Source organism: Meleagris gallopavo, chromosome 1, assembly GCF_905368555.1.
Source record: "Meleagris gallopavo chromosome 1, MGAL_WU_HG_1.1, whole genome shotgun sequence".
NCBI classification, from domain to species: domain Eukaryota; kingdom Metazoa; phylum Chordata; class Aves; order Galliformes; family Phasianidae; genus Meleagris; species Meleagris gallopavo.
In genome coordinates, this window is record NC_139404.1 from 193658272 (window position 1) to 193671947 (window position 13676).

Genomic DNA, 13676 nt, shown 5'->3' on the forward strand with positions numbered 1-13676 from the left:
CAGACCAGGAGGTGAGAAATCCTCACTCCCAACAAGGTTCCCTGGCATTTTATGTTCTTCCTTCAATATATTTTCAAGATAAACTCCACTGATGGGCTCAGCTTGGGTGCATGATGATCTCTTCCCACGTTGGACCCATTTGTGCCCAGCATAGGGGATCCCCCAACATCCCCCCTCGGTCCCCAACCCCAACCCCAACCATCCTGCCCACACCAAGCGCACCTCCCCATGGGTTTCTGGAGCCACATTTACAGCCTGTTTGTGCTGTGCACATAATGAGTGAAGTTACTTTGCTCCTAGCTCGGGAAATGAAGATCTTAATAAGAGATCTCCCAGAAAGTTCTGTTTCCAGAAAGTGGTACTTAGCTGTTTCTTCCAAAAATACATTTCTAAATGGTAGGCAGTGAAAAAAACAAAACGAAACAAAACAAAAAACTCTCCCCAAAAAACCCACTATGAAAATATTAATATTGGATGAAAATATTTTGTAACATCCATCTCTGCTGCTGCTACTTTTCTGGGATGCACTGAGATTACTGCAAGGAAGGGAATAAATACCAGAGAGAGGTTACTGCTGCAGGACTCTGACTGCAGCCACTGAGCCCTCCACCTGCAGGGCTTGTGCAGACTTTTACAGCACCAGTTCTGGTTGCACAAAGTATATCTGCTCTACAGTTTCCAGCCATAAATTATTATTTGTGTTATGATAGCAACTGAGAGCCAGCCGAGGGTGGGGCAGCATGCAGCACAGCAGTGGGAGAGAAGTGCGTTTCTCATCCCCGGAGTTATCGATCCAAGCAAAGGAAAATTAACAGCTGGGTGAGGTTCAGAGAGCAGTACTGGAAACTGTCAGTAAAATCAGGACCTTACTTCAGCAGGCGTGTTGGACTTGAAGATCAACAAAGGCCCCTTCCAAACCCTATGACTCTGTGAACCTCCTCTTTATTCACCCTTATCCCATGAATGATGAACCTTCATTATGTAGATGCTCCCTATGGTGATATGGACCAGCAGAGCCAGGTCCTTCCCAAACCAGTGCACCACCGATCAGTGGCACGTAGAAGGCCAAGACAGGCAGATATGGGCAATGCAGGTGCTGAACTCCTTGAGCCTCTGCTTCCACAGTGACAGCCCCGAGGGCCAGAACAGAGAGACGTTGAGGACATGGCCAGGACTATGGCCAGCACCACGGCCAGCACCACAGCCAGGACCATACCCAGCACCATGGCCAGCACCATGGCCAGCACCATGGCCAAGACCATGGCCAGGATCAAGCCCAGCACCATACCCAGTGCCATACCCAGTGCCATACCCAGCGCCATACCCAGTGCCATACCCAGTGCCATACCCAGCACCATACCCAGTGCCATACCCAGTGCCATACCCAGCACCATACCCAGTGCCATACCCAGCACCATACCCAGTGCCATACCCAGTGCCATACCCAGCACCATACCCAGTGCCATACCCAGCATCATACCCAGTGCCATACCCAGTGCCATACCCAGCACCATACCCAGTGCCATACCCAGCACCATACCAGTGCCATACCCAGTGCCATACCCAGTGCCATACCCAGCGCCATACCCAGTGCCATACCCAGCACCATACCCAGTGCCATACCCAGTGCCATACCCAGTGCCATACCCAGCACCATACCCAGTGCCATACCCAGTGCCATACCCAGCACCATACCCAGTGCCATACCCAGTGCCATACCCAGCACCATACCCAGTGCCATACCCAGTGCCATACCCAGTGCCATACCCAGCGCCATACCCAGTGCCATACCCAGCGCCATACCCAGTGCCATACCCAGCACCATACCCAGTGCCATACCCAGTGCCATACCCAGCACCATACCCAGCGCCATACCCAGTGCCATACCCAGTGCCATACCCAGTGCCATACCCAGCACCATACCCAGTGCCATACCCAGCGCCATACCCAGCACCATACCCAGCACCATACCCAGTGCCATACCCAGCGCCATACCCAGCGCCATACCCAGCGCCATACCCAGTGCCATACCCAGCGCCATACCCAGCACCATACCCAGTGCCATACCCAGTGCCATACCCAGCGCCATACCCAGTGCCATACCCAGCGCCATACCCAGCGCCATACCCAGCACCATACCCAGTGCCATACCCAGTGCCATACCCAGCACCATACCCAGTGCCATACCCAGCGCCATACCCAGCGCCATACCCAGTGCCATACCCAGTGCCATACCCAGCACCATACCCAGTGCCATACCCAGTGCCATACCCAGCACCATACCCAGCGCCATACCCAGTGCCATACCCAGCGCCATACCCAGCGCCATACCCAGCACCATACCCAGTGCCATACCCAGCGCCATACCCAGTGCCATACCCAGTGCCATACCCAGCACCATACCCAGTGCCATACCCAGCGCCATACCCAGCGCCATACCCAGTGCCATACCCAGTGCCATACCCAGTGCCATACCCAGCGCCATACCCAGTGCCATACCCAGTGCCATACCCAGCGCCATACCCAGTGCCATACCCAGCACCATACCCAGCACCATACCCAGCGCCATACCCAGCACCATACCCAGCACCATACCCAGCGCCATACCCAGTGCCATACCCAGCACCATACCCAGTGCCATACCCAGCACCATACCCAGCGCCATACCCAGCACCATACCCAGTGCCATACCCAGCACCATACCCAGCGCCATACCCAGTGCCATACCCAGCACCACGGCCAAAACCATGTCCAGCAAGGTGCAGCCCTTTACATCACTGCCCTGCACTGAGGGGATGGTTCACCTGGTGCTCACCCAACAATCCTGCTTTTGACAAAACCACAAACCTGACCTTAGAATTGGTATGCAGATCACACAGTGCCGCCTGTCTTCTCGTAGGTGCACTCTGAAACCTCTAAAGAGGCCCAGGGTCCAGACAGGCTCCCATGGAAATGCTCTGCGTTTACCAGTATATGTCACAGTGGATCAAAATGGTGATCTGATGATAGTGTACATAAATTATAAAAATTAAAACCTCTCATTTTTTGCAGCTTGGCCTCTTTGTAGTGTTGTAAGCATCCAGCCCAAGTCTTGGAGCAACTTTCTTTTCTGAGAGAAGGACACAGACACCAGTCCCCCTGTTGTCGTTGTTTGAGCAATTAAAATTGAGTTGGGCTGCAGGAGGCTCTTCTTTGCCACAAAGCTACCCAGGGCCAGTAACTGGTATCTCCATGAGAAATAGGGACTGGATGAAGAAGGGATGAGCAAAACAAGTGCTGCAACCTATTTCAAGAAGAATTTGTCCAGCGCAATACACCCTGAAGATAAGGAATCACAGACAGCATGGCCAAGAAAAAACACATGGGCTTCAGACCTGTTGCACTGCATGAAGGATGAGGCAGCTCACAGTGAAACAGATGGAACAGAGGTGAAAAATTCCCACTCTGGGAAAGATGTCAGGGGAGAAATGAAGCCCTGAAGCTGATGTAATTGAATACTGACATGAAGTCCATGCAGATTTGCTTGAGCCTTAAAGTGAAGAATGGTATTTATAAAATATGCTATTACGGCTGGTAGTGGGAATTTATAGACAAGAATGAAACAGAGAGAATGGAACACCTCTGCTATGAGAATGGGCTGAGAGCTGGAGCAGTGCAGCCTGCTGGGAGAGTTGAGAGCAGCCTTTAGTATCTACAGGGGCTGTAAGAAAGAGGGGGACCCTGTAGCAGAGTCTGTGTGATAGGACAAGGGGAAATAGTTTTAGACTAAAAGAGGGGAGACGTGGATTTGACATAAAGGAAGGAGTTGTTTACAATACAGCTGTTGAGGCACTGGCACAGGTTGCCCAGAGATGGTGGTGCCCCATCCCTGGAGACACCCAGGGTCAGACTAAGAGGACAGTGAGCACTGATGGAGCTGTGGTTGTCCCTGTGCATTGCAGGGAATGAGACCAGGTGGCCTTTAAGGGCCCCTTCCAACTCAGATGATTCTATGATTCTATGGATTCAGTCTTACCTCACTGAAAAAAGTGGAAATATTCTGTGACTCCTGCAAGAAAGGAAAACAACCCCTGTATTTCATGTTCCCAGTACAGCCATTGAGCAAGTTGCACCATTACCACCTGCAATAACACTCACAGCACTGCGTGCCGAGGTGCTGGGGGCTGAAAGTCACCACTGCTGCAAACATCTGCACTCCCAAAGGGAAAACACAAAGAGATGGTGTTGGAGAATGAAAGAAGTGGCAGCAAATGGCTTTGGCCCATGGCGAGCAAATATTACCTTACCCAACACAGAAGTCTCAGGAAAGGACAAAGGACTGTAAATTAAAGTTGCAGAGGACTGTGTAGGTAAGTAAAAAATTGCCCTGCCAAGTCCAAAGGAAGCACGTCTCTGATTGCTCCAAGTTTTGCAGTTTTTGTGTTCATAGCACAGCTTGGGAATTTGGACATCTCAGATCCCTGAGACGTGCAATGGGGCACAAGGTAATGAAACCTCAAACTGAAATATATTCATAAAATGCCACCTGGGAATCATTCCTTTCCTCCCCGAAGGTTCTTCCTGATGAGCAAAGCAGTCAGAGCCTTTCTGAGAGCTGTGAAGGTGTTGGAGAGGTTACTTCAGCCCCCAGAACCCACAGGGAACTTCTGCTCAGTGCTGGCTTTGCTCGCTGTAAGCTGAGCCACATCATGTTGAGAGGCTGCTTAACCACTGCTCTAATGACTCCAGGACTGGGGAAGTGGCTGATTGTACCCTCAGGGCTCCTCCAGCCTCTTGCTGCTTTCTTTCAGGAGGGGGTTCTCTGTTTCAGACAGCCCTCAGCCATCCCTCTTTGAAGGCTCTCTCCTTCTGAGCTCAATGTAAATAATTCAGACCTACATCAACTTTCAGCAAGGAGCTCCTCTCATCTGTCAGCCACCTCGCTAAGGTTTGTTTCGTCGGAGCCTCCCCACCACCAGCTCCATTTGGTGGCCTCTGGTTACAAGGCATGGCAAAGCCACAACCCTGCACAGTCCCTGGGTGATGGGTGGTTTGTAGACCTGCACCATTCACACTCTGCAAGTTTCTCAAGGTAAAGTTCATGATTATAATATGATATCATAAGACAACGATCCTATTGGATGGAGATTTTGGTTTGATCTATCTTTTCTGGGATCCCTTTGGCGACTTCACCTAGGGATTGAAGGGAGCCATCAGTTACCAGAGCTAAGTGACAACACCAGGAGGTGGCCAGAGGGGACATGCAGGCTGCTGGAACACTGACCAGCTCCATCATTTGTAGCAGGGGATCAGGCTGATGATGCAGCCCTGAGGACCAATGTGCTCACTGATGTGCATGGAGCAGGGAGTGCTTCCACCATGTGATGTCCCTGAGAGTCACACTCACAGCCTGTGAGCAGACTTAGCCAGGCTGGATGTGGCTCTGGGCAGCCTGGTCTGGTGGCTGGTCACTCTGCACATAGCAGAGGGTTTGAAACCAGATGATCATTATAGCCCCTCCCAACCCAGGTCATTCTATCATTCTATGATTCTATGAGCACAGCTGTGCTCTGCTCTCCACCATGATCTGAGCTGCTGCTCCATCTTGCCCTGGCTCAGGGCTGCTCACTGGAGCTGAAGAAGCTCATTCAGAACCAATAGGGAATCCCAAATGCAGACAGAATGGTGCTTTCTTTACTTGAAGTCATTTTTGCTAATGGGAGCAGTGGTCACTTCGCTGAAAGCACTGAGATGGACATTTAGAGAACAGTTTATTCATTCCTCAGTGGTCTATGGCTGTGTGCTCCCCTATGGCAAAAGGGGGAAAAAATTCCCCTTCCTTTCACAACACTCTGGCTCCCATTTTTCTATAATCCCTTGATCTGATCCCGTATCACAACCAGCAGATGAGCTTCAGAGAGCTCTGCTGTTTGCTAACCCTACCTGTTTCTGCAGAACAGAAATTGCTCAGGACAGCCCAGTTGGTGCAACTTCTGCACAGAGCAGAGGGACTGGAGCTATTCTGCATTGTTTCAGAAGGCATTCAAGTTGGATATTAGGAAAAATTCCTCCTCCAAAGAGCCTCTGGGCACTGGCACAGGTTGCCCAGGGAGTGGGGGGGAGGGGGTCACCATTCCCGGAGGAGTTCCAGCACCATGGGGATGTGGCACTGAGGGACGTGGTCAGTGGGCATGGTGGGATGGGCTGGGATTGGTCTTGGGGATCCTAGAAGTCTTCTTCAGCCTTCGTGATTCCATGATTCCATGATTTTACAGTTCTATCATTTTATGATTCAGTGGCCAGACACCTCTGGAGAAGTGCTGCTGCATGCACAGGCATAAGGATGGTGTGATGCTGCATTCAGTGTGTCTTTTTAGCACTTCCCTTTCCTACACAAAAGCCGATCCCCTGAAGGCCAGGCTGGATGGGGCTCTGTGCATCTGGCCTTTGGGAGGTGTCCCTTCCCATGGCAGAGCTGGGCTGTGGGAGTTGAGGTCCCTCCCAACACAAATCATTCTATGATGCTTTTTCCAGTAATCAGCACCTCAGTTCTGGTCTGTGCCAAGTGTCACTGCGGACCCAGCATCCTTCCTCCCCCTTCATGGGGAGATCCATCCATTGCACTGCCTGGATGGAGCCATGGTGCTTACAACCACTGCACAGCAGCCAAGTGGGACTGCTGGGGCACCCACAGGGCTCAGTCTGCAGGAAGAAGTACAGCCAGAGCATGCAGCAGCTGCAGTGCTCCCGGAGCCCTCAACATCCTCTGCTGTGCTTGGGGCAGGGTGGGTGGGTGCCTGCAGGAGGGCAGAACAGAGGTGTCCCTGCAGGGCAGTGGTGATGAGTTGGAGGCTTGAAGCAATGCAAGGAGTTACACAGGTTTCTGGTCGAAGCAGCGAGCCAGCATAATAGAGAAGCGCAAAGACTTTGCTTTACTAGATGAGTAATTGTTTTGCTTAGCATTAATTATGATTCAACAAATTCAGATGGGCTTAATATAAAAATTCAACCTCAGTAAGTATAAGCTCATCGTGAATTTTCCTCAAGTGCCATGTTAGGGGTTGGAGCTTGATGACCCTTGAGGTCCTTCCAACCCAAGCCATGCTATGACTCTATGAATGTGAATAGGACATGTAAGCCATTTTTACAACATCTTTGCCCCCACCAGAAGCCAAGAGGGGTCTTCACATCCTCAGCTTTAGGTCCTTTACACTCTCAGCCCCTTCGTTGTGCCAACCTCCCTCCCCCACACTGCTTGGTTTGGTTTTGGGGAACTGTCCTCCCTCATCCCACGGGCAGTCAGGGCTGATGCTCATCCTTGTGTCTCCCTCTCCCCAGTGGGTGTCTGAGTGGCTGATGGAGAGATAGAGCTGCTTGCAGGTGGCCCATAGCACCAAACAGAGATGCACTGTTTACTGTCTGCTTTTGCAGTGTTTGCCATCAGGTTTTATTACAGTCTCGCCATAGCTGAGCCTCTGAATTTCTTCCTTTACATTTAACCCTTTTTGTTGGCTGTAAAGCACAACTCCATTTTCCTTCCATCAGAGTTACTTTGGTTAAATGTCCTGCAGGTTTGCTGATAAAAGTCCCTTAAAGATTACACATTTTGCCACAGTAACACAAAAAATAGAAGAAATCAATACAGACACAATCCTTCTCACCTCAGAATGAGGCATTACTTCTCATGGTCAGACTGCACTGGGGTCAGGGCACACAACGATCCTTCTCTGCCTTCCTCTCCCTGGATATTATGAAGCATTTCTTCTCCAAAGAGCACAGCTGCCCAGGGAGGTGGGGGGGTCAACGTCCCTGGAGGTTACAGAACTGCGGGGATGTGGCACTGAGGGATGCGGTCAGTGGTCATGGTGGGAGTGGGCTGTGACTGGGGGTCCTAGAGGTCTTTCCCCACCTTAAGGATTCCATGATTCTCTGATTCCCCCCCACTCCATGCCCTTCCCTGTCCTGCAGGGACTGTATGGCTAGGGCTGCAGAGTTGTGCCCCAGCTGCCCCGTGCCCACCACTGCAGGGAGCAGCCAGACACACTGACCTCCCAATTCCATCCCCATCCCATCCCCATCCCCATCCCCATCCCCATCCCCATCCCATCCCCATCCCATCCCCACCATCCCCATCCCATTCCCACCCCATCCCATCCCTATCCCATCCCCCCACCACCCCATCCCCACCCCATCCCACCCCACCCCATCCCATCCCACCCCATCACACCCCATCCCATCGCATCCCCATCCCATCCCCATCCCATCCCCACCCCACCCCATCCCATCCCCTCCCCATCCCATCCCACCCCATCCCCATCCCATCCCCATCCCATCCCCACCCCATCCCACCCCATCCCACCCCACCCCATCCCATCCCACCCCACCCCACCCCATCCCACCCCATCCCACCCCATCCCACCCCACCCCACCCCATCCCATCCCATCCCACCCCATCCCATCCCATCCCCATCCCACCCCACCCCATCCCACCCCATCCCATCCCATCCCATCCCATCCCATCCCATCCCATCCCATCCCACCCCATCCCACCCCATCCCATCCCATCCCATCCCCATCCCATCCCATCCTATCCCACCCCATCCCATCCCATCCCATCCCATCCCATCCCATCCCATCCCATCCCATCCCATCCCATCCCATCCCATCCCCCATCCCCATCCCCATCCCATCCCCATCCCCATCCCCATCCCTATCCCCATCCGCTTTCCTCCCCCAAACTCCTGCTCTGCCCACAGCTGAACTGCTTTCAGGCTCTTCTCAGAGGGGTGAGCACTCAGCCTCTGAAGCCTGATGTAGCTGAAGACTGGGGCTACAACCAAGGGAGTGGTGTTAAATGCCACACTGCTCTTTCTTTGTCTGCTGTGCACAGCCCAGTCTGTGATCCCAGGGCTGGCCCAGTGGATTTTCCTTGATTGACACAATGGATGTCGAGAGGTTTCAAACTAAAAGAGGGGAGATTTAGATTGGGTATAAGAAAAAAGTTTTTTGTAATAAAGGTGGAGAGGCACTGGCACAGGTTGCCCAGAGAGGTGGTGGGTGTCCCCTCCATGGAGGCACTCAAGGTCAGGCTGGAAAGGGCACTGAACACTAACGGAGCTGTGGGTGTCCCTGTTCATGTGCCAAAGAGCAACAGTTCTTGGCTCTCAGGAGCTGGTCCTCCCCGCACTGCTGCAGTGGGGTGTGTGGGCTGTGTCACAGCAGGGCTGTCATTCTGGGATGCTGTTATTTCCTGACCCCTCAGCACATGAGATGCTGGCTTTTAACAGGACCAAATCCAGCTCCCTGACCTTCACCCTCACTGGGATTCCTGGTGTGCTGCTGAGCAGCCATTGGATGGCATTGCTTCTTTGCTGCCTCTCCCTCCTCACGCTCCTGGGAAACGGCACCTTACTTCACATGATAAAGACTGATAAAGACAGCCTCCATGCTCCCATGCACTATTTCCTCTCCATGCTGACTGTGACTGGACTTGCCTCTCTCCACCCTGCCCACCATGTTGGCCATTTTCTGGTCTAAGTAGAGTTCTGTCTGTTTTGAGACATGCGTTGTCCAGATGTACTCCATCTACATCTCCACCATAGACTCCGGGATCCTGGTGGCCATGCTCTGACTGCTTCATTGCTATCTACCACTCTCTGCACTATGGTCTGTCCTGACCGGTCTCTGATAATGAAGATGGAGGCAATTTTCATGCAGGGCATCTGCACAGTGCTCTCCATTGCTGTTCTCATCAAGAAGATGCCCTTCTGCAGGTCCCAACTGCAGTTCCACTCCTGTAAAGGAGGACAGGGATCATCAGGACATGCTGAGACTGATGTGCTGGGTGAACAGTCTGTATGGGTAATGGTCGTGATGCTCCCTGAGCATCCTTCTGTCCTACGCCATAATCATCAGGGCCATCCTAAGCATCGTCTCCTGGGAGGCACGAGCTAAATCCTTCAGCACGTGCACCTCCCAGCTCAGTGCCATCCCGGTGTTCTACATCGTGCTCATCACCCTGTTTGTCACTTACAGATCCAGAAGACACCTGCTGCCCCTGATCCCATGCTCATGGCTGATTCCCGAATCCTAGTGCTGAACTTGCTGGTGCACATCTGGAGGAGCATCAGGTCCTCATCCTGCTCAGCCAGAGGGAAGTCCAGCAGCACATCCAGTGCTGGGGAGGGCTCCTTCCTTCCTCTGCAGATGGGTTTCTCACAGGCAATGCCTTATCCTGGAGAAAAAAACACTCCAGGAGAAACCTGTCACCCCTTTTGCAACACAGCTCTTTTCCTCCCCATGGAGGGATGGATGACTGCAGTTCACTTTGGAGGGCAGAGCTGGGTGCACAGTGGTGCTCTCCTCCCTGCAGGTGGGGGAGGAGGCTGCTGGGAGCAGCCAAGGAGTCACTCTGATGGCAGATTCAGGCTCTGAAGGAGTACAAACAATGCTGCCAGACTTGTGCTTTTAATTACGAGCCTCCTCACATCCACTGATTGCACAGAGCTCACAGTTCCCAGGGCTATGTGATCACATGAGACTCTGCAGCCTTCATTATATGAATCATACGTTTCTCAGCTTGGCTATTATGAAGAACAGACATGATCTAATGGCTGAGGACACAAAGCCAGGGAGCTAAGCCCCATCTCCTTGCAGGGTCTGCAAGGGGAGTGTATGCTCTTTGCTGTCTCATATTATCATCCTCTCTGCCTGTAACTCTTTGGGAGCACCCCAGAAACTCCTCCCCACTCCCAGGCTATGGTTCAATGAAGGTAGGTTGGCTTGGGGTGCAATATGCACGCAGCGCAGTCCAACACATCCTGTGACATGGTGTTTTCTGTGGCTACTTTCCCATGTTTCCTTCATGATGTGTCATGGATACTCTTCACCCCCAATCTGGCTGAGCTGCCCCTTTCACTAGATGAGCCCCCATGCTGTCCCAAGGTGATCCACCTGCTGTCCAACACCCTTTGGTTGTGTAAAATAAACCTCCCTGCAAGCCCAATCCCTGCGACTTCATCCTGCCTGCTGACCACAGCCAACTATCTTGTCCATTTCCTTCTGCCTCCTTCAATCCTTCATCACGGTCTGCTCCCCTCCTCTGGGTTATCTCATATGTCAGTGAGTGCAAAACCTGACCTGGGACAGTTCCAGAAGAGCTTTGCCAAATGCTGCATCATTGCTCCCAGCCCTCTTGCAGCTCTGCTCACACATGCTCAGCATCCCAGATGGGGCATTGCTGCGGTGTGATGGCATCCAGGCGTGGCTACACCCCAAGGCTGGGGCTGCTGATGTGCCCCAAACTGTTTCCCCATTGCATTTGTGCACTCACCCCCTGGGAGCAGCAGCACATCCCAGGAGATGAGGGCTCCAGAAAGGGGGAGCAGAGTTAAGAGGAGGAGAAAGACCCACCAGCACCAGGCAGGGTGGGATGAGCAGCACTGAGGGATGGAGCAGAGGAGAGCACTGATTCCAGCACAGGCACAGGGCAGGAGGTGTGCAGCTGTGCAAGGAGCTGTGAGGTCAGGGCTGGAGCTTTCCTCAGCTGTTCTGAGAGCTGCTATGGAGAATGCACACACGGAAAGGACCATTGAAGTGAAAGGGAGATAGGTGCCTGGGCAATTTTTTTTTTTTTTTTTTGCAAATGTGAGAGTTACAGGAAAACTGTACTTGGATTTTTCTTTTTCATTGGCCAAAGGAAATGCTCTGTGTCCTCCACTGCCTGTGAGATGCTGAGAAGCAAAAGCAGCCAACACTGCTCCTGTGCATGCTGCAAAGGGTTGTGTCACTCAGACATCGGCCTCTGCAGGAGAAACAACCTCGGAGCAGAAATAAAGGTGGCTGCAGGGAAATGTGAACGTGAGAAGCTGCCAGAAATTTCTCCTGTAATTTTCCCCAGGGTTTGTAAAACAGATGTCTGCAGCCCAGCATGCAGCTGCACCAGGGGAGGACCAAGGAGCTGGTACAAGCAAATGGGATCCTGGGCTCCATCAGCAGAGGGGTGGCCAGCAGGGACAGGGAGGTGATCGTCCCCCTCTGCTCTGCTCTTGTGAGGCCCCATCTGCAGCACTGCGTCCAGGTCTGAGGACCTCCAGACAAGAAGGACAGGGAGCTGTTGGAGAGGGTCCAGAGGAGCACAAAGATGATCAGTACTGCAATCACCTCCCTGTCCCTGCCGGCCACCCCTCTGCTGATGGAGCCCAGGATCCCATTTGCTTTCCGAGCTGTAGGAGCACACTGCTGGCTCATGTTCAGCTTTTCCTCCATCAAGACCCCCAGGTCCTTCTCTGCAGGGCTGCTCTCAAGGACCGCTCCTTCCAGTCTGTATGGATGCCTGGGATTCCCCCGGCCCAAGTGCCAAATCTTGCACTTTCTTCTGTTGAACCTCATTAGATTCTCCCAGGCCCACCCTTCAAGCCTGTTGAGGTTCCTCTGAATGGCATCCCTTCCTTCCACAAATCACCATCCTATGATTCTGTAATTCTGTGAGCTGAGCTGCACAGTGATCTGGGCTGCCTGCAACTTCCATGGCCGGGGTTTGGGTGACAGAGGAGCAAACCTTCATCATCTGTATCCCCTCAGCGTCATCACCCAGACAAGCTGTGCACAGGGTTTTTCCATTCTCCTGCTGAGGTTCCCTGGCTGCTTTGACCTGGACAAGGTTGGGTTGACCTTCCCATGGGGTCTGAGCTCTCAGCAGTGTGACACTGTGCAAGCATCACACATGGTATTGCAGACAGGCAATCTGACATGAGTTTGAGTGTTCTGCTAATTGCAGTGACTCAGACTGCGGGTGCTGGGGAGAAGAGCTACTGTTTGCAGCCTGTGAGTGCAAAGCAATTCCCTGGACTGCTTTGGGATCAATGCAACTGATGGCAGTCAACTGCTGACAGCTCTGGTGGTGGATTTTACCACTTCCCTACAGGCAGAATCCACCGTGGGGCTCACTGCGGAAAGCTCTGTTCATTGCAGACAGCAGTGCTGGATGACAGTGGGACTCTGTGCCACCACCCTGCCCACACCTCTCCATTGCCATCCATACAGCAGTTCCAATGGGACCCCAACCCTTCGCTCACACTCTGCATGATGCTATTGTGACGTTAATTTCTTTGCATTCTACATCTGCATTTACTTTAAGACCACCTCACCTCCTTTCTGGACTCATGTCTCCATGCACCTTGCTGCTGTGGATGCAGGTCTGCAATGGAAACGCAGCCCTGAGGCGTGCATCAGCAGTGCAGCAGCCCCCAGACCCACTGCTGCCCCACTGCCTCTGAGTCACAACCATGTGCAGCCTTCCTGCAATAACCGCCAGGACCGCATGCCTTCCTAACCTTCACTGTTTGCTTTTCAGTGTTTGACTTTCCGTCAATGGCGCCCAAAGTAATAATGTACATTCCGAATTTTCTATGCTTTCCAGCTGTCGATCCCTTTTTCTTTTCTGCACTTGCTCAGCCCTCCACCTACGTATTATGCTTGCAAGTTCACCAAATCCTCTCTTGCCAGCAAAAAGCGTAAGTTGTCAGCTTTACACCAGCACTGCCGTGGCCGGGTCAGTGCAGTGACTCTGATGATGCTATGAAAGGATGAGAAAATAAACCACGTCCAATCACTGCCTCACTTGCTTCTTATGTTGATCAATATTTATATATTTTTTTCCCCATCTCACATTGTAATTGGTGCAGATTTCCTACTGG

General features: G+C 52.4%; 1 pseudogene; it reads left to right on the forward strand.

Annotated features, from left to right (window-relative positions):
- Positions 1–9249: 9249 nt before the first annotated feature.
- LOC146545862 (olfactory receptor 51H1-like) lies at positions 9250–10394 on the forward strand (annotated as a pseudogene).
- The last annotated feature ends 3282 nt before the right edge of the window (positions 10395–13676 follow it).